At 41.1% G+C, this 21,772-nt stretch overlaps 1 long non-coding RNA gene across 1 annotated transcript; it reads right to left on the bottom strand.

The window, feature by feature from the left end:
- Positions 1–1,292: 1,292 nt before the first annotated feature.
- LOC111669734 (uncharacterized) lies at positions 1,293–4,392 on the bottom strand. Its single transcript, XR_002761809.2, has 2 exons — positions 3,696–4,392; positions 1,293–2,242 (listed from the first exon to the last, which is right to left on the bottom strand). It is a non-coding gene; the product is annotated as an uncharacterized LOC111669734 (long non-coding RNA).
- Between the last annotated feature and the right edge of the window lie 17,380 nt (positions 4,393–21,772).

Here is a 21,772-nt window from a genome sequence, read left to right as displayed (position 1 = left end):
CATGGAGTTACCGCGGTTGGCGATCAGCGCTGAAGTGACATGAGAGCAGCGTTAGAGGCCTTTCTGGACGCCACATGTGCGCTCATCCACAGACCCTAGATCTGCACTCACTATTCTCACTCATCGTCCATCTGGGACTCATATGCAGCTGAGACTCACTTCAGTTTCGCGCCATCCAAAAACCTTTGGCGGTTATTTTTGGCGACCTCCGAGAAAATAGTAGCTACATTACATTGGGTTTGATCCAGGAGTTAATCAACTGCTGTTTTAATGATCACGTTAATGATTATGTTAATGATCCATTAAAGGTAGGAGACAGATGTGTGTCTGAATTTGTGGATAAGTTCTAATGTGACTTTTCCTGAGTCAAGTAGAATTTCTGATTTGGGACTGATGACACGTGTCAGAGCGGAGCTGCAGGACATGACGCATTACACTGTAAAACATCATTAATAGAAAAATACAGAAAAGTCCACGAGCCTCTGTGAAATCAAAACAGTTCTGGTAGAAATATTAAGCGTTTTTTTAAAATATTTTTTTAATCCAGCTTGTAGCGGCACACAGGTCTCCACATCCCGCTGCATGTCCCAGTTGTGCTTGTTAACGTCACATTTACAAACACACATTGATATATATTGAATTTCGATATATGCACATATGAAGTAAGATCATATATGAAGGCTACATGTGTGTAAAAAATTACATATGGAACATGTTAGAAATTGGAAAAATGTTATGTATTGATCTATACTGTATTTCTAAGACAAAAACGTATGTTTATGTATGTATGCTTATATCATAGATATATGTTACATGATATTTAAATTGAGTCACTTGTTATTATATGTATCATTATCTGTTGTGTATTGTTCTGTTATGATGAGTAGTGTGAATATCTATGGTTCTACTGTCAACGTCAAAACTATGAAGACCCCAGAGAGAACAGCTGATGCAATTTAAAAGCTACTGAGGATCTAAATAAACCACCGAACATAAATATATTTTTAAGGCCCAAAGCCTGTCAATATACAGCATGTTTTTATATATTTTAAATATAAGAGATAGGCGGATGTATGTTTAATATTAATAAGAAATTAATAGGAGAATCATGCTGTATATGTAGTATGTTGTTTTGATAAACTTTGCATTTCATGGGTATTTTTCATATATGTAATAAAATTAGGTTATGTCTTAATTTATCCAGAGGATGTATATATGTGATAATAATCTATCCCCTTAGGTGACATATATGGCGACATTAGTCTTGATATAGGGACATATACGTCATATAATACATTTCTGTATGGTAGCGCATGAGACATGAGTTTATTTCTTCACACCAACACGTTAGATTGTAAAGGACAATATATAAACGGAAGGAATCTGGCTGTGACTTATCATATCAATGAACGTATGAAATAACTTTAAATTAACATCCATTCATTATTGAACATTAGCTAATGACATGAAATTTAAAATATTGACTTAATCGTTTCTTAATAGAAGGCAACAGAAATTCATGATCCTGCCTTCATCCATGTATTATATCATCATGGGTCAGGCATTAATTATTCATTACGTGTGTATTACAGTCTTATTATTAAGTGTTTTTAGAATTTCTCGACTATGGAGCTCAAACATTTCTCAGTGAGTCTGCAAAACCCTGATAGAGTCCAAATATATTTTTACTCAGAGCTGTTTTTGACTGATCTTTACAGCTGAGGGAATTCAAGGTTATTATGGTAAACTGCCGCATCAGTAGCTTTCTACTTGTTCTGTTTTAAGTGGAACTTTGAGTCCATGTGCTCCGTGATTTACGCATAAGAATCAAACAGTTTCTCATGTACAGAAGCAGAAGTTTGCATCAGTGGCACATATTCATGCTGCATTTAAAACTAAAGTTTCCTGTGTTTGCAGGGTGAGAATGAGAAGCTGTGCCAGAGACGCAGCGACAATTATTCTCAGTCCAATTTGTGAGAAACAGGAAAGCGAGGGGTTTCCTTTGGTGAGGGTCCCAGTCATCATCATCATCATCATCATCATCATCATGGCCGTCTGACTTTTCAATTCTCTTCTTCTGGAATCTATTTTAACGCAGCAACGCTCCGCCTCCGGCCTGTACAGCCTGTTCCGTTTCATTCAGAAAGGCCAGAAAAAGACAAATATATTTCACCACCTTCGAGAGCGTCTCATCCTGTGGACCACGTGTCATCCTGTCGCGTGGATTTCAGTGGAACACTTCCTGTAAAAAGAAGAAACACTGACAGTTAAGATCAGATTTACTCTAACATCCACTACAGCTACAACACATGACACATCAGACGGATCAGATGTGCTGCTGCTCTTCTGTTGAGGAAAACAGACTTCACTGTTATTTTACTAGTAGCTTCGATTCATTGAAATGTTTCTGTTGAGGATGTTCATAATACTTTCATGCACGTGCCTTATGATGGTGTTTGCATTAGATCCCTTCATACTGGCTGAATCTTCATATTCCAGTTTAACAGTTGAACAACAGGCGCTGGAAACTGTATCTAGACTTGTTTAATTTTGTTTTTTTGTTTTTATTCAGGAAAAAAAAAATCATATAAAGATTAGGACTGTTAATATGAAGTGGAATGATCCACAGAGCTGCTTTAAAGGCTTCTGGTGCTGCAGGAGAACGTGTTTTTTTGTTTTCTCCATGTTCAATAAAAGCAGAAGTTGAACCTATAATCTTACTTTGACTTTAAGTGACAAAGAGAAAAAAACAGTCAGTCGCTGTGTAACTTTTCTAATTTTTTGATTAGAGTAAACCTCCTGCTGTTTGCTAGCAGCTTCAACTTCACGTTCAGCTTCTCCCCATGCAAACCTCTGCAACATAAGAGTAGCATAGTTTTGTATTAGAACGATGTGCGGACTCCATCGAGGGGAAATTCCTCAGCGGACTGGACTGAACTGCTCTGTAATTGGATGCAGCTTGTGACTCAGGCCGCTTCCATCCCCGTCTCGACCTCCAGCCCGATTCCAGGCTCTGGGGAAAGAGCACTACTCTCATTTGACGCGGCTGTGAAATATGGACAGAGAGTTTTAATGAAGACCGTAGTCGATTTCCAATTATAAATAAGAAAGAAAGAAAGAAAGAAAGAAAGAAAGAAAAAAGAAAGAAAGAAAAAAGAAAGAAAGAAAGAAAGAAGCGGCCGTCAGAGATGGGGCGTGGCCTGCCCGTGAACCTCAGACTGCCATTGGCCGCTGAACAGCAGGCTAAGCATGTCCATCCAAACTCTCTCTACCCCATCAACCGAAAATATGCCCACCTCGTCTTTCCCCATCAATGTCAGAAAGTAACACACGCATGCACACACACACACACACACACACACACACACACACACACACACACACACACACACACACACACACACACACACACAAGCACACGGGTAGCTAGGCGGCGACCTGCCGCAGCTCCAGTGTAACGGGTCAGACTGTGCGCGTGGAGATGTTGCGCCAGCAGCTTCACTCCTGCCCGGTGTCACCTACGCCAGGTGGGCACGTCACGCAGTCGTCTCCTCAGAGCAGAAAGCCCCAAAACACGTACTGGATCATGGGCTTGACGCACGTGTTGCTGTTCGCAGTATTCCCACAAAAAGGACCCCCCCCCCCCTCCTCCGCCACATCCTCCTCCTCCATTACCCACCGCAGCCCGTGCACACCTTCTCTCCCAGTTGACACCTCGCGACATTTGTGGACCTCATACACTCCGAGCTGTCTCGTGGATGAAAGTGACCTGTTACTGTTGGCCTCGCGGGGTGATGGCAGCACATCGATCACCGACGCCGAAGAAGAAGAGGAGGCAAGAGGAAGAGGAGTGCCTGAAAGACGGAGAGAATAACGGAAAACAGTAAGGGAGGATGTCATTCGGTTCCGGTCCAAAACGACGGGAGGAACCGCTGCGACAGCGCGGAGATGGAGAGCCTGGTCAGCGGACAGTACAGGCTCCCGGGACCGGGACCACAGACACAAGGTATGAGAGGGAGAAGTCGAGAGGACGGAGAGATAGAGGCAGAGAGGGACGACGATGAAAGGAGGAAGAAAAAGAGAATGAAGGAAGATATGAAGAAGAAGGAGCGAAGCGGAGGATGAGCATTAAAAGAGAGAGCAGAGATTGGCGGGATAGAGAGAAGAAGAAAGGTCAGATGAAAACAAAAGGGGAGGAGACTGAAAAAAAAAACAGATGGAGGTGGACTGTGAAGAAGACTGGAAGAGGAGACAACATGGACAGAGAGCAGCAGCCGGAGGGGGAGGCTGTTTGGTCTGGAGGCGAGACAAGGTGACTCATCTGTCTCTCTTTCCTGTCTGCCTCACGCTATTTCTCTGACTCGTCTTTTTCACTCGTTTTATAGCGGGCTCTCAAAGACAAAGAGAGTCATTTAGTTCCCCCCCCCCCCCCCCCCCCCCCCCCCCCCCTCCAATTCTCTCCTTCTCTCCCTGAAATGAATTTATTGCTCCATGTCTCAATTGCCCTCTTCCCGGGTCCAGCAGCCGGGCAGGAAGGGCCGAGCAAGCCGACATGCACGGCTGGGCCTGCGCGGTCATGGTGTGGTGATCCTGTCCTGACATGAACCAAATGTGCTGGTGTTAGTTTACACCTGATTTAGCTGCAGTGGCAAAATATCAACATAATAATAATATATAGTTACATATTAATGTTAGAGCACGAAGTTTACGAGTGAAGCCAGTTGTATTTAAAATAAACTGTAGTTAGAAGCGAAACATCACAGCTACAAACACACACACACACACACACTGCAAAAACTCTAAAAAGCTGATTCCCTCTTCAGATTTCTTTCTTTCTTTTCATTGAATTTTGCTGCTTCACAACAGTTTGCCCTTCATGTGTGTTTTTAAGCGGCTGCAGCTGAATTGAGAGGTTGAGCCTGTACTTTCTGACTCTTGTGTATGACGCACAGCTCGTGTGTGTAAATGACTGAACGTATTTTGCTTGTTATGGAAGCTGAAAACGCTTCACTAATGAATAAGGACACATTTTTAAAAGGGTCGAAATTTTGTTTTAAACTTGCAGTTGCTTTTTTTCTATTTCTTTAGTTTTTTTTGGAATTAGCTTTCCGCATGTTCTGATTAAACAACGGGCGATTCATTCTGCAGCATCTCCCTCTGCTTGGCAACACTGTGACCGCTCCGTATAAACACTGCAGGCTTGAAGCGGATCACAACTCATAACCTAAATGTTTTATCTATCTTAAACTATAAGCAGATGTCTCGTGGAGTCACATACATGATGTGCACGTGCGATTTTCTGATACATATTGTACAGTTGCATTTTTGAATCCAGCCTAAGACACACGGGAAGCAGACATGTTGAAACCAGTGGGATGGGATGGATAGTTTTAAACTATTAAACCTCAGGTTTCAGGCCAGAGTCTGTCAAGATACGAAGCCACGTAAATTAAATGAATATGAGCTGTAGGCCACAGCCTGCTCTGTGCTGCACGAGCGTTTCCGTGAAATGCTACGATTGAAACAGCTGACACTTTGTACAAGAGACTGCAGCTGGGTGAAAATATCTGCGTTGACGACATGTGTCCTATGTGGGACTCTTTTATGCCATTAGATGCATCTTCTAACACCAGGAAACAAAGGTGGCTGTTGACTGGTGCAGAAATGCAGCTGTGGGCCTCTGGATCCTTGTACAGGCGCTTTCTCTGATTTCTGTTACTCAGCTTCTTTCAGCCGCTTCCTCCCGAACTCTTCTTATTTGTAGCTGATGAGTTTCAAAGCGCAAAAAACATTTCCTGAGATTAGAGGTTAGCATGTTCATAAATGGTTTCAATATTTAGACGTTTTTGTTGTAGTGGTTCTGCTGTCTGTCCTTTTTGAAATGAAACGGGGGTTTTAACATCTTAACCATTGAATGTCAGTGTGTTTGTGAATAATCAGTGTGTGTGTAGCCTTTTTACAGTAACAGAGCGATACAGAACACAGCTGTGGGTGAGATGTAGCTGCGGAGGTCAAATCACACATGGAATATTATACAAGTTACATAGTGTGTTAATGCGCAGGTCAACAACACGTCCCACAATTTACAGCTGGACAATTATAGTAAGATATGACTGATATAATACTGTGCAGTGCTTCAAGATAAAATGTGACACTTAGGCTTTTCTACATTAGTCTAATGAAAACGTTGCATTTTACATTCATAGGCTACTGTTCATACAGGACACACAAATCTATAATATTAATGTTAATAATAAGAATAATAATAATAATAATATAATAATAATCTGTTGTCGTTATAAGTCGATTATATTAGGCTATTATTATTATTATTATTATTCATTATTATTACTATTATTAGTAGTAGTGTTAGTATTATTAGTAGGCTAGTAGTAGTATTAGTATTAGTAGTATTAAAAATACTGAAAGAAGCTAAGATTGTGAGAGTGAGAGTGAGAGAGAGAGAGAGAGAGAGAGAGAGAGGGAGAGAGAGGAAGAGAAATTATTGCGTGTCTTTTATGAGCAGTAGCCTATAAAAACAATGTAAAAATTTTCATTACACACACACACACACACACACACACACACACACACACACACACAGATTATTATTATCATTGTTATCATTAATAATAATAATAATAATAACACAAATAATACTAATTTTACTCCTGCATAAAATTAACAGCAACAATATAATAATAATGATAATGTATTTTAAGTAGCAGATACTCGCCTTATGTGTTTCCCGTCTTACTCTCTTTATGTGTGTGTGTGTGTGTGTGTGTGTGTGTGTGTGTGTGTGTGTGTGTGTTTGTACGCTACGTGTGTCTCAGTTGTTGATCGAATGAAACTTCGCCCAATTGTTTAGTATTTTACATTTTGAAAAAAAGATGAAATGTAGATTTTAGGATATTTTCTCCTGAAAAGGTGAATTGCAGGATTTTCTTCGATCAGCATGAAAACACATTCCTTTATAATAAGCACGTCTTCTTTCTTCTTTTTCAAACTCCTTCATTTCCAGTAGAGACTGACGATGATTCATAACGTGACCACTATCTGTCTGTCCGTCTGTCTGTCCGTCTGTCTGTCTGTCTGGCTGTCTGTCTGGCTGTCTGTCTGTCTGTCTTCATCCTCTCCAGATGAAGCCGGGCAGCGGCGCCTGACAGAGAGAAGCCCTTCCTCGTCGGCAGGTAAAGATCTGGTTCCAGAGCCATGATGATGAAGACGAGGAAGACGCTGGGCAGCTGGAGCTCCGGGGCCGCGCTTCACCTCCGGATCTGACAGACTGTTTGAGCAGAGCAGCGTCTGGCCCGGATTATATGAAGCTGGAAAACACGGAAAGGATGATGGAAAGGAGGCTGTGAGTTGCTATTAACTGGTTGTGCAATGTCTGCCCTCTACACAGTTTACACACAAGGCTCGACTTACATCGCAGGGTGGCTGGCCTGAGATCAGTCACTTTGTCAAAGAGTAGAAACATGGCGTCATTTACCACCTAAACCTCTGATAATCAGACAGTGTGTTATTTCATGGAGATCAAAGTGGAATGAGAAACATCACTGTGAAATATTATCATGGAAATCAGCACCATCGATTTGTTTGATGGCTGTCCCGCCTCTAATACTTCCGTCCACGTCTTTTAGAAATCTGAAGCACTTTAATTTTAATTCCATTTTATTTTCATTCACCACCCAAGCAACTGGGAGTCAGTCTGCCTGTTTTCATCTAATGGTGAGTTTGGGTTTTTCTTTTCCGAGCATAACAACATGAGGTTGTTCAGTAAAAGGCTTCTCATTGTTTACAACACGATGGCTGTTGATTTATTTAGTATTTATTCACTCACGTTTGAAGGGTGTCAAGGAGCCAGTGTCCTGCAGCCGGGGCTTTAGAAATAATGAAGTCACCGTGCACCGCCACAGGATTTTATTCCCCAACATTGGTGTCTAAATAGTGGGTAAAAGCCCTCTTCACATTCTGGAGGAAATAGTGACTCATGTTTTACTCTTGTTTTTGGAGGCTAAGCGTGTCTGTTGAAGTGGAACAGAGTATTAGCTCATAAAGCAATTGAACACGTCATAGAACTTCTACATTGTTTAAAATTAAAGTAACACTCTGATCAATTATGAACAAGTGATCGACATATTTGGACGTTTTAGCCTGAATCATATAATTACAAAACAAATGAAAATACGCTTTGAATGATGAAACCCATTTGTAATATACTCAGCTACATAAAGCCTTCAGGATCAAAATAATTTATATTATTGGTTAGATCCCCCAGTCAAACAACAAAACGTAATAATTTAATCTCCCACTGAAGCCACGCCAGTAATTAGTAGTCAAAATTAAATATATTTAACCTAAAAACTCTGGAATCCATTTATAAAATATACTCATCATGTGTAAGATGTTCATTGCTGAATGTAACCATCTCTAAAACACACAAACAAACCAGCAAACAGACAAACAAACAAAATACATACATATATACATATATATGTGTATATATGTATATAAAAATAATAAAAAGCATATATATATATATATATATATATATATATAAATAAAAAAAAGCAGATATGACCTCAGTATCCTCGGTGTTAGAGCTGCTGCCCTGCAAAGTTACATTTTCTCTAATTGTCAAACCTTTTTTGTGTAAAACATGATTGTTGTGTGATCTCTGTAACGCTACTCCTCTGTCTGCATGAATGAAGCTTCTTCCTGTTTTTGTCACGACACACTGTTTTAGTAAAGTGCTTCCATTTTCTCTGCATGTTAGAACTAGGAAGTTAAAAAAAAATTCTATAAATTATAATAATTTGATAATTTGTGATGCTGAATTTTCCCTTAAAATAAAATATAGGGTGTATTGCTACGATAATTGAAAAGCACTGATAATGCTTCTTCTTTTAAACACACAGTAATTCCACAATTATGAAATATTATAATTATGTATTTAGCTTTATGGTCGTCATCTTCTCTTTTTCCTCAGTCAAAACCAGCAGCTGTAATTTTCCTTAAAATAAACCACTGCGCACGTCAGAGGTGGTTTAACTGTGATGACATTTCAATTAGTTTTATATGTTGGCTTTTCCTTTTGTTCTTCATTTGTATCAAATAGCACATGAAATATGTCGCATAGTTCATGGTGATGCAAGACCAAAGGCTTGCGTTGAAAAGCAGCAATGAAAACACAACAAATAGAAATGGCACTGCGAGTACAAGCGGCCACAGTTTACTGCTGCTGATTTTGTGACGGTGGTCGTAAGAAGCACAGATGCACCAGCAGCCGCTGTACCGGCGGTAAAGTTATATTGATGCCACTGGGAATCAGCATTCCTCTGAATTCTACTTTTGCTATTTGGGTTTCTTTTCTAGGTCACTCCAGTCTGTGGGAAACATGTTAGTGGTTCTACTGATGTTGGCTAATATATCCTGTGAGAGCTTTCTAATTTCTATTTCTGAATTCTGATGAGTTCCACTTCCTGTTCACTGCAGTTGAAATAGCAGGAGATACAGATGGTGCAGGACACTTAGTTTAGACAGAGAGGCAGAGACATATTCAAAAATATATTGTCCTTTAATATATAGCTCTTACGTCATAGAGTCCACAGTTACACATGTACTGTATTTATGTAGGAGGCACAAGTTTTTTCCACCATTTACTCTCCTTACTGAACGCTATTATACTAAATCCTTACAGAGTAAAAACAAAAGTCACATTATCAAGTTATGATTAATGCATCAAATGAAAAGAGCCACATCAGCAGCTGCAGCAGAGAAGAAGCTGCTGATTTAACAGCGACCATCCATCCGGTAGGTGTCCCAAATCAAACGCACCTGCCATGCTCCGTGACCTACAGGTGTATGCTGGGTCTGGCTAAATGCTAAATGCTAAAATACAGACAGTGGACCCTTTAATTGTGACAGTCTGAGTGGACCGGTTAGAGTTAGCATCGAATGAAGAGCAGAGAAGCTGGATTCAGAGCAGACTGTGGAGGACGTCATGGAGACATGCAGACAGGTGTGTAACAAATGACTGATGTTGTAACTCACTGTACAGCATCAACGAGTGTTTCAGTGCAGTTCTCACCTGGAGCAGCGTATATGCATTGAAATACTCATGCGTATACGCTCAGCAACCTAAAGATATTCTTTCATTTCAATTGTTATATTATTATTGTCAACATACAACATTTTGTACCCCTCCCCCTTTTTAAAAATGCGACAGTCACGTTGACTGAGAGAACATTTTAACTGACTGACTACATCTCTACATTTACTTCTACTGGAGTCAAAATCTTTGCAGTAACATTACTTTTACTTGAGTACTGTTTCCCAGTACTCTGTTATTCTTACTTTATTTTGCCATGAATAACCGAGTTTCCATTACACAAAATAGAAGCAATTTTTTTTTTTTAGAAAAGTCGACAAAACACAATTGTCTGTGTTTCCATTGAGTGATGTCATGTGAACAGAGCTGGGTTTTCTGCTCTCGCGATATCCTTCCAATTAAATGTGACAAGGTTTTTCCAGCAGCCTGCCTCTTGGTTGGAACTGGCTCCATGACTTGAGTGCAAAAATAGTGTTTCCATTTCAATTTTTCAAACAATTTTTGCAAAATATTGCTATTGTTTTTGAAACTCGTGTGTTTCCATAACTCGTTTTTAAGGTCGCAATTTTAAATTGTGCATTAAGCGGGTTAATGGAATCACACCTAATTTCAGATTTTTGAAAGGATCACTGTCGTAGTGAGTTAGTTTAATGTCAGAAACTGCTGGGTTGGTCCACAGGGTCCGTGTTTCACTCCTGCATAAAGCATCACACACTGTGGCTTCCACCACGACACCAGGCTGTGGTGTATCATCAGTATCAGATGCACTGACAGAGCTGCAGTGATTGGCTCCTGCAGTCTCTGTTTCCTGACCGATAGCGGTATCGTCTTGCAGTGTACATATCTAATTGGCTTACCCAGTTAAGATGAGTTGTTGGACATGTGCAAACATGTATGATGAGGTTCTGCAGTTGGACATTTCAACTTGTTGTGACAGGATAGTGAGTTAGCAACAGAGCTATGTCGCTCACCCTGACCGTCACTCTGTTTGATTGCAGGCTAAACGCGACACTGAGTCATTATGTCGCATGAGAAGTGCCCCGCAGGACTTCAATGTGGAGCTTTGATCAGGAACACATGGCTGAACTTCCTCTGCCGCTGCAATAGCCAGCTGCCGTCCGTTTGTTAGGAAGGAGAGGAGGAAAAGAAAAGACACTGGAGTAAAAGGGAGGCAGCGCCGACCATAATTCAGTGAAGAGAAAATAGAGCGAGTACAAAGAGCTGAGTCAGACAGGCAGCAGAGAACACAAGGAAACAAACAGGGAGACCAAATGGAAGAAGAAAGATGGAGGAAATAGTCATAAGGGAAGGAGGGAGGACAGCCTCGGCTGCAGGTTTGCAGGCGCCATGTTGAGACGGCAGCATTTCTACAGCGCCACACTGTCTCCTGCTTCACATCGCTCCTGTCTGCCTCTCTATTATGCCTTTCTTTGTCCTGTCTGTGTCTCTCTCCCACCTTCACTTATATGGGGTAATTGACTGACCAGTTTATTGGAGGCTGGAGGAAGTGGAGGAGGTGGTTGTACCAGTGGTGTGGTTTTATGGCCGCCTTATTGCCCTTATTTCCTAATGGTGGTCAACAAAAGATGCTCCAAAGAAGGTTTGTTCCTCCTGAAGTCCTCCTCCTTTGTCGTCCTTCCTGTCTGTCTCACTTTCTTTTGATGATCAACTTTGTCTTTGAAATGCACATCCTCTCACAGGCATCCTCGTCCACAAAACCATCCTCTGAAATCATTCCTAAATTGAATTCTTTTACTTAACCCACATGCCAGCCGACCTCAGGCCGTCTCTGTTTCCTCACAAAGTTTATCATGTGTTATCACCTTGCTGCTCCAGAGGTTCCCAAACTTCTTTACGTGCCAGGGTCACGCAGTTGGATATTCATTAAGCCGAGCAGGAACCTGGTGCTGAAGGGATTTTACTTGTTAGATGTGATTTACAGCAGCAGTCTGACCTCCTGCTGCTGGATTCAGTCACATGCACTCTAATCATTTGAGTATAACCACAGGAAAGCAATGCTGCAAAGTCTCGGCATCTGAAGTGAGTTTTAAAAGGATTTACATTTGTCTTTCTTTCAGATGACTATACATATATATATTTATATATATATATATATATATATATATATATAAATGTAAACCTCATGTGGTTTCTTTAGGTGTGTTCCACTAATGTGAACTGGAAGCAAAGCAGAATGCGAAAACCAGATCATCATGGTTGTGGAGAGAGAAGATGAAAGAACCAAATGCTGCAAAGACTTTGTGTGTAAATTGTTCTGTAAAGTCATAAACATTTGAAACAATGAACAGCCACAAATTTCCTCACGTGTTAACTTCATTTCCTTCCTGTGTGTTGAGAGTGTAGCATTGGTGTGACAGCAGAATCAAAGTCAATGGAAAGGAATGAGTAAATGCAAATATGAACTGATGCACGGATGCATGCATTCATTAATGTGTCACAGCTAATGTCTGTTCACTTTGTACATTGGGGAGAATAAAGGCCATAAACGGTCCAGCTGCACATTTTCCTGAATGACACAAAGTGAAAACTAGCTTTGCTTTGTGCCTGAACAAACCTTTACAGATATTAAAGGAAACTCTTCTTCTTTTTCCATCAGTTCTATTGGTTCTGATAACACTGTACTCACTAAGTGAATTTGTTGCAAATGTCAGAGGCAAATAAGGCAACAGTTTAGCAAGAAAATCTAAACCATCAACCTGAAAGTCACCCATCATAACACTGACATATCTATTAATCAAAAGATGACTTATAATTTAATAAACAAAAAATGGTATGAAATTTGCTAATCAGATTCAGACTCCTAATAAGATGTGCAGCCCTGTTTAGTTTGAAAGCACACAGAGCCTTTTTGTCTTTGTATGTCATGGTCAGAGTTTTGAGAATGTCCTCATGTTCATCTCTGTGGCTGCTCCTGACTGTTCCCTCACAACCTGACCTGTCTCCAAAACTAAACAAAACTCCTGTTGATAATCCAGCTCTGATGCTGGTCCGGTCCTGCTGGGACGTGTCAGGTACGGTGGCCGACAAGGGCAAAAAAACTCTCTGCAACGGCTCAAAACACTTCCATTAGGAGAAACAGGCTGCAAATTCAGAAACAATGCAAAAACAAAAACACACAGACCAGAAGAAAAACGCTGCATATCCAAACAACACAATGGAAGTGCTCAAGGCCTCTAGGGGGAGCTCTAAGTCTAACACCCAGAGACTGTATGTAAGCATGCTAACGCTTCTTACGGTATCTGTTGCTCTTTTATAATATTGTAAAAACTACGACCAAATGTAGAAAAGAAAACAAACATTTTTCTCGCGTTTTATCGCCTTTTTATGTCGCCTCTTCTTTCTTCCCTCTTATTCTCTTGTTCGGTCATAGGTCAAAGGTCAGAGGACTGGTCACAGGTCTGGCCTCTCAGCTCGGAGCTCAAGCTTATGCTCAAGATGTTCCACTTCGCCCTCCCCCTAGAGGCCGGGAGCACTTCTGTTGCGTTGTCTGAATATGCACCGCTTTCTCTGTGGCATTTGTTTTGGCGGTTTGTGTGTTTTTGTTGTTGCATCGTTTTTGTATTTGTTTTGGCTTCCTGCAGCACGTTTCTGTTGTTATATTTCTTTTCTATTTTCTTATGTGCTTTTGAACCTGCATCGTTTCCGAATTTGCAGCTCCTTTCTCCTATTGGAAGTGTTTTGGGCTGTTGCAGCGCATTGGCCCTTGTTGGCCACCGTAGTCAGACCTCCTATATATTGTCATTAAGTTTTGAGAACATGTTGAGAGATTCAGTGTCACATGCTCTGTTTGTTTCAGAGATTATTCTCACTATTGTTAAATCAGTTTCTACTCTGTCGGTTTTGATGACGAGTGTTGATCCTGTGTGAAATCCTGGAACCAGCTGGAGTGTTTCCACCTTCACCATGAGTAGAGTCACTGGATTCATACAGGGGCTGTGTGATGTAGGTAGTTTCAAGTTGTTGGGCTGGGTGCTTAAGATCACAGGAACCTGAAACTGCCTGAATCACACCAGCTGCACACCAACACACTGAGGAGAGGAGGAAACCAAGCACAAGACCACCTCTGTCATCTGTTCACTGCCCCTTTGTCCAGTAGTCAAAATGTTTTTTTTCTATGTTTCTAAATGGAGAATCTGATGGCTTTTACAAAAACGTATTTCTTTAATGTGAAATCTAATGTGGTCACAGCTACTAAGTCACTTAGGTGGTGATTCCAAATGTGTGATGTTTCTCTCTGGTGTCTCTGGCAGCCCTGTCTGTTGTATTTGACGTGGATATCATTTAATGATAAAATCACATTTTCACCAGCATGGAGTTTTCAAATGTGGGATAATTATTGCTATATAAAGGTTGTTGGTGAAAATGTAGCAAAGCAATATGCCACAACACTCTCACCACCTTCATGGTGTCATTTTGCTCTAAAAACCCACTGTCTGCTGCTCAGTAGCAAACAGCAGACAGACACGGTGAGAGACCGGCCGGTGAACACAGTGGAGTGTTTAGCAGCTTAAAGGTCCATATAGTATAAAGGTTGATGTCCATGTGTTGTTTGATTACAAAGCAGGTCTAGGTTCTATATTAATACTGTGAAAGTATTAATAGTCTCAGCCCACAGAGAAATGCACACAGCCTGTATTCAGAAACTGAGCATTAAAACCGCTCTCAGCAACGCCCCAAGCCCCGCCCACCTGGACCCACCATCCAACCTTACAGGATTTGGTTTCTCTGAGTGTTTACCTGAAATCTTCTATATTTTTATTGGATCACTCAGCAAACAGTCAGCCAATCAGAAGAGAGGCTCAGAGCCTCCTCTCTTCTGATTGGCTCACCGACCTGTTGTTACTAGAGCTCCAGGGAGAAGCCTGAGAGAGGAGATGTAAAACTACACTTAGATGGTTTTTGGTTCTTAAAACCACAGATATATCTTCTTATGGATCAGCACTTCAAAGAAAACACAGGAGAAGAAGAAAATATGGCAATGATGGGGCATGGTAAAGTGTGTGTGTGATTTTTGGATGTGTGTGCAGAGTTTTGAAAAAAAGAGACCTCGTTTAGAAAATATGTGAAAGCAATTGAAAAAAAACTGTATCTGTAAATTCATACAATATAACTGTTGTAACTGAGGAAAGCAAAATGATGAACATGGTGTGTGTGTGTGTGTGTGTGTGACTGGCCTTGCTCTTTCATACATATTTGAAGAAAGAAAGTTTAAAGTGATGAGATACAGTGTCCTGAATCAGTGAGCTTTAGACGGAGCCCGACGACCTGTTTCCCCCCGCTGCCAGTCTTTATGCTTAGCTAGGCTAACCACATACTAACCTCAGTTCTTTACTTAACACACGGACACGAGATTGATATTGATGTTCTCATTTCACTCTCTGATAGAATATTAAACTATTCCTTTAATCCTCTGAACCTCACTGATGTGTAAGTCATTACATATTCAAGCTGTGCAGCCACACAGTCCAAACCTACAGACAGACCTTTGCTTTGCATTGTAGTAGCAAAATGCTCAAAGACACCAAATACAGCAGGTGACTCTTCTGAGAATGAGTGATGCATAAGACATCTAGAATATTTTCATTAGATAGATAGATGTCCCACCCTTTGCTGCCTGCCATCCGCTCTCTCTCCCCAACATTTCTGTCGCTGTCAAAACACAGACAAAAAAACGCCCTAAAAATTACTTCAAAATAAAAAAGCTCTCTCCCAGGAAAAACAAGCTGCAAGCTCAACATTCCTGCAGAAGTTGTGTTCATAGTTTTCCAGAGGAGTGCAGTTTTCCTCCTGGCCTGCACACATCCAAAGTCAATAAGCAGTTATTGTTGCAAAGTAACAACATCATCCTATGGATAAATAGAAGTGTTTTTCTTCAGTCTGGATTCCCATTTCAATTTTCCCTTCAACAATGTCCTCAATGTGATTGATTACAGAAACACAGGATGTTTCCAGATGATCATATATGTTTCCCATCAGTGTATATTTATTTCACTTTGTTTCTGATTCATAAATCATATTTTATCATGACAGACTGCTGTAAATACTACAATACCCATGAGCCTCATGGCCTGTTGCAAGGGAGCAGAAGCCAGTTAGGAATCTGAGTGATTTGCTGTTGCAGTTGTTAAGAAAATGCAGCGTTAGTGTTACTGAACCAGAGTTGACCTCAGATTTAAAAGTGACCTGATTTAAGCAGCAGATTGTATTTCAGTTTTCTGAACAGCATAATCTTCAGCTTCGACCTTCCTTCAGTGGCACGTGTCACAAACCGCTAACCTTAGTGTATGTTTCTTTCTGAAATGCACCTTGAGCATTAACATCTATCTAAAAGTTTTTATGCACTCAAGCTTGTATCTACTATCTTCGAATCAAAGAACCTGACATTCTGTAAAGTTGTTCATCGTTTGGAAAGATGATTAAGAGTCTGAAGCTGCTCCAAGCTGTAGAGGAGCTCCGACTGTGAGTCATGTAACATCATCTGTAGGAAAAATAAATGGAAATTAGTACTTCTGGAACCAGGGGATCAAAAATAGCTCCCCCAACTCCACAACTCTATTACACAGCTTATACATTCATCAGCTCTTCCTCTAAAATGGCTGTCAGTTTGGACATAAACAATTCCCCTTTTTAGATTCAGCTTGTTACTACAAAATTCACTGAACATATGAGTAGTGATTGATCATTATAAATTCAGCTAAGTAGCAGTATATAAAAAAGTAGCTCCACTTTTAGCAACTGTAACATTAAAGTGATGTCCATTAATGCATCGATAATTATATGACTATATATAAAAATTCATATATATATATATATATAATATTCTGTATAATGAAAACTGTCACTTTTGGTACTTTGATCTAAAAGTTACTCAAGTAAAATTTTGAATGAAAGACATATTATATTATATTATATTATATTATATCATATTATCCTCTCTTCTGATTGACTGATTGTTTTCTGAGTGATCTAATAAAAAACAGCAGATTTCAGGTAAACACTGAGAGAAACCAAATCCTGCAAGGTTGGATGGTGGGTCCAGGTGGGCGGGGCGTTGTGACATCACAAAGTTCCTGAAGTCCTGACTGCTGGTTTTAAGGCTCAGTGTCTGAATACAGGCTGTGTGCATTTCTCTGTGGACTGAGGCTTTGATACTTTCACAGTATTAATATAGAACCTAGACCTGATCTATAATCACACTACACATGGACAGAGACCTTTAGACTGTATGAGACCCTTAAATTAAATTTTCTGGCATAAAGGTTAGACATGCTTAACATTTGTTTTCACAGGATTTGTCTGTGTGTGTGTGTGTGTGTGTGTGTGTGTGTGTGTGTGTGTGTGTGTGTGTGTGTGTGTGTGCGTGTGTCAGATAGAGGTCAGATGGAATTGGCCTTCCCTCTTCTCCTTGTGCATCCTCTGTAGTGCTGTGATGATGAACCCTGCGCTGTTCATTTTCAAACATAATATGTTTTATGAAGTTCAGCGTGCAGCCATCAAGCTGTAAATCTGTGCTCCCTCTTTCTCTCCTGTGTCAGCGGTCAAGGGTCTCCGTATAATTTGCAGTGCATTTAATAGCACATTAACATTTAACAACCACAGTTCACTGTCTGACTGTGCTCTGGCACCAGTGCAGCCACCTGTACGAGCTCCCTGTTCTCTCAACATCACATCAAACACACAGTGTAGGTTGTTATTGACATATAGACTGTAAATGAAGCATTTCACTGTAAAAAGTAATGGTGCATTTTATTTAAATTCACAATGTTTAATCATTACCTCAATAATAAGTTTGTTAGTTTCAACATAAGAGCTGTAATCAGAAATTCCTGTATCACCACTTAAATTAATGACATGGAAGTATCATCTTATCACATATAATATACCCTATCATCATATTGCAGTTTTCAGAAAGTTTTTAGTTTTTAGTTTGGTTTTTAGAAATGTTGTAAGCTCCTAAGCATGAGCCCGAGGGTTGTGGGATAATTTCAACTTTAGTTCGATTACATCCGCAGGAGATGAGCAGTGATTGTAGCCTGAGTAGCTCAAAACTTCATGGGACATCATTTTATATATGACTATGTTACTGCCTGTGTAAGCAGTACTTCTTATTGGAGCTGGTAAAGATGGAAGTCATTTGAAGCACGACATAGATGACATTAGTTTGATCCATAACGAGCATCATATTTTATAAACTCTTTTTTATGTAAAATGTGAATGTGCCAAGTACATACAGCTGTTAGATGAATCTAGTGGAGTAAAACATGCAATATTACCTTTTAAAATGTGGTGGTGTAAAAGAGTCAGAACATCAAAATTGTAGCCAACTAAAGTATTCGAGTACTTAAAGGTCCAATATTTTACAGTTTTCCAGTGTTTTATTTGAAGTGTTGATCCATAAGAAGATATATTTGTGGTTTAAAGAACCAAAAACCATCTCAATGTAGTTTTACATTTCCTCCCAGGCTTCTCTCTGGAGCTCTAGTAACAACAGGTCGGTGAACCAGTCAGAAGAGAGGAGGCTCTGAGCCTCTCTTCTCTCGCCTTATTAAACTTTTTATGGTTCTGTTCAGACTCTCATAGCTCTTGGTTCAGGTCCTGGTAAAGATCCTGGTGTGGTTTAATACAGAAAATGTTTACACTGACTTCAGACACAACCTGTTTATTTACATTTAACCAAAACCACACTCTTTCTCTGACCTTAACCAAAGGGCTCTTGTTGCCTATACCCAACCACAGACAGGACTGTGGATATAACCCCAGATTCTGGTGTCACAGTCCTGTACTGTGTACCTAGTCAACGACTGCCACAGATAAGGAAGGAATGGTGCTTGCCTGTGGAGCTAGGGTACAGAGGCTTTGCAGTACAGTCCATCTGTATGGTTTGCACTGTGCTTTGCATCACAGGTGAGAGGAGGAGGAGGGCCAGCTACAGCCACACAGAGGCTGCTGCATGAGAAAGCCCCCAGGTGGCTCTGGATTAAGAGAGAGAATCCATGGAAGAGTGCAGCAAGGAGATAAGCTAAGGTTTGACCTCAGCTATGTGGCCTGAGTGAGGGTGTCTGATGTTGAAAAGGCATGAAACACCTGATGACCTCAGGATACATCACTGACGATGTGCCCTTACTTAGCATTAGTATATGTTTAATTATGACTCAGACTGGAGAAACCAGTGGCTTCCAGGAATAGGCTGGTTGACAAACAAGAAGAGATTGGTGACAACTGGAATGAGAGATGACTGCTCGGAAAGACATCAACTGTGGGTGGTGTGGGTTAACAGCTCTAACCACACCCTCTGTGAAGGAGCAACCAAAGCAAGCCATGGATCAGAGAAAGAAGGAACACCCTCACTGTATGTGTGGCAAGATCTAAGAAAGGCACAGTGATCTATCAGTCAAGTATGAAATGCAAGGAGAGACTAAAAACACTACACCAGGTCTAGCAGCTGGTGAGACACAGGAGGAGCTGGGCGTGGCAGCACCCCACAGAGCCCAGACCACCTCTGAATGTGGTCCGAGTGATCAGATTTCAAATGCGTCCTCAATGTGTCTTGGATCTATTCACACCATAGACACATGTTAATGTCAGATCTGAGCAGGGACAGAAGGATCAGGATGGCCACAAACAACAGAGTGGCAGAAGTTTGATGTGGATGAAGATAAGGTGCTGGAAACAACAGCAAAAGGGGATGCAGAGAGAAGGCTGCAAACTATGACAACCATCATAGTGAGCATAACTGCTGACAGGTTTGGTGTTGAAGAAGACAGTGGAGTGAAGAAACTCTGCACCAAGAAAAATCCACAAAATCGGGAAAGACTTGAAAAGCCTTGAAGGAGCAGCACAAGGAAGCTATTGAGGAGCGGGTACCACTCGCAGAGTTTCATCTCATGTTCAGGAAGAGGCTCTTAACCCTGCATAGAGCTGAGCAACACAGTGGAGGAAGAGGTCTAGGAAGTTGACTGACTTCAGGAGACTGACATCATCCACAACCCATTTGGATCCACCAGGCAGCTCCTCCGGCAGACACGCAGTGAAATCCTAGCCTGGTTGAAGGAGGAACTTAACCTACACCTCCACAACACCTTCAGTGACAACATCAGAGACCAAGACCTAGGAAACTGTGAGGCCATGATAAGCCTGCTGAGGAACTTCACCCGAGGGAGCCATTCCTGAAAAGAAGTCGAGGATGCGGTGAAGAAAGCAATATCCAGGTCAGTGCCAGGACCAAGTAGAACATCCTACAAGGTGTGCAAGCATCAAGCTGCTACACCAGCTTTGAAGGATCTTTAAGGTCATCAGAGAAGGACCAAAGCAGCACATCAGTGGTGGTTTGCAGAAGCAGCGTGGACTCCGAAAGAGGAGGACTCAGGCAGTTCAGAATCATCCTGTTGTTCAGTGTGGAAGGCAAGATTTTCTTCAGCATTGTAGCTGAGCGACAGGCTGAACTCTGGATACGCAGACACTTCAGTGGTATCCCTGGTACAAGGCTCTTTGGAGCACACAGATGTGGCCACACAGCTCCTCAGAGAAGATAAGGAGAACAGGGATGATCTGGTGGTGCTGTGGATAGACCTGGCCAACGCCTATTGATGCCCAACAAGCTGGTGCTGGAGATGCTGGAGAAACACTGTGCTCCGGTCTCAGTAAGAGACTTTGCCCTGAATTATTGCAGAATTTCAGCCTGAGAGTCTCAACAGGGCCAACAACACCTGAGTGGCAGAGACTAGAGGTGGAAATCATCACGGGATGTGTTACCACCACTCCAAAAACCATCTCAATCTGTGAATCAGAGGTTTACTACACCAACAAGAAAAATATGGCCCAGACCGAAACATACCTTTTCATGACAGTAGCACCAGCAAACCTTTCTTAAATTCATGGCCTGTCCTGACTCATGATTCTGTGCTAAAAGTCTCTCTCCTGCATTTTGCTGCTCTCTGCCTGGACATCTTCACCTTTCTGAAATCCTGAAGTAGTATCAAGATTATTCACTTGAACTGACAGTATAGGGGAAAAATATCTAAAAAATAATAGCTATGGTAATCTTCAAAACATTTACAATTAGCTGACAATGACACACTCCAATGACAATGTAGAATCCTGTATTTACCAGCTTTGGTGTTGTTAATCTTTCCTGGTTCATCATCTGGACTGTAGTTTAAGCACAGGGGAGACGCAGGATCTTCAGTCTTGAGGAGTTGTAGCATTTATTTACGGACAAACAACCTAAAGTGCACATACATCACAATGTACGTTCATAGCTACACTGCTAACTGCTATCTCTTCCCTGGTCACCAGCCTCACTGCTCTCTCTCTCTCTTTCTCTCTCTTACCTGCTACACACACAACCTACGTACTGATCTATTCCTGAAAAGAGATGCTCTACTCCTGTAACAATATTCTGTCTCAAACTTCTCAAACTTACAGCAGACCTCACACAGAGATGATAAATCAGAGTAATTTGCCCGTTTACCTGCTACTGCTGCTGCTGCTTAGCGCACTATAAGCAAGTTTAGTTTCCACACAGGTCTGTGCATGCGTATAATGCTACATTATCATAATTGATCTCAGAGCAGTAGAAGCTGAGTCAAGCACAGCCTGACAAGTACACTTTGACTATAGCTAGTCACCCATTTA

Source organism: Seriola lalandi, unplaced genomic scaffold (genome assembly GCF_002814215.2).
Source record: "Seriola lalandi dorsalis isolate HSWRI2012SDOR001 ecotype SW California unplaced genomic scaffold, Sedor1 jcf7180002054816, whole genome shotgun sequence".
NCBI classification, from domain to species: Eukaryota; Metazoa; Chordata; class Actinopteri; order Carangiformes; family Carangidae; genus Seriola; species Seriola lalandi.
Note: the sequence above shows the minus strand (reverse complement) of the source record. Positions and strands in the feature narration are given on the sequence as shown.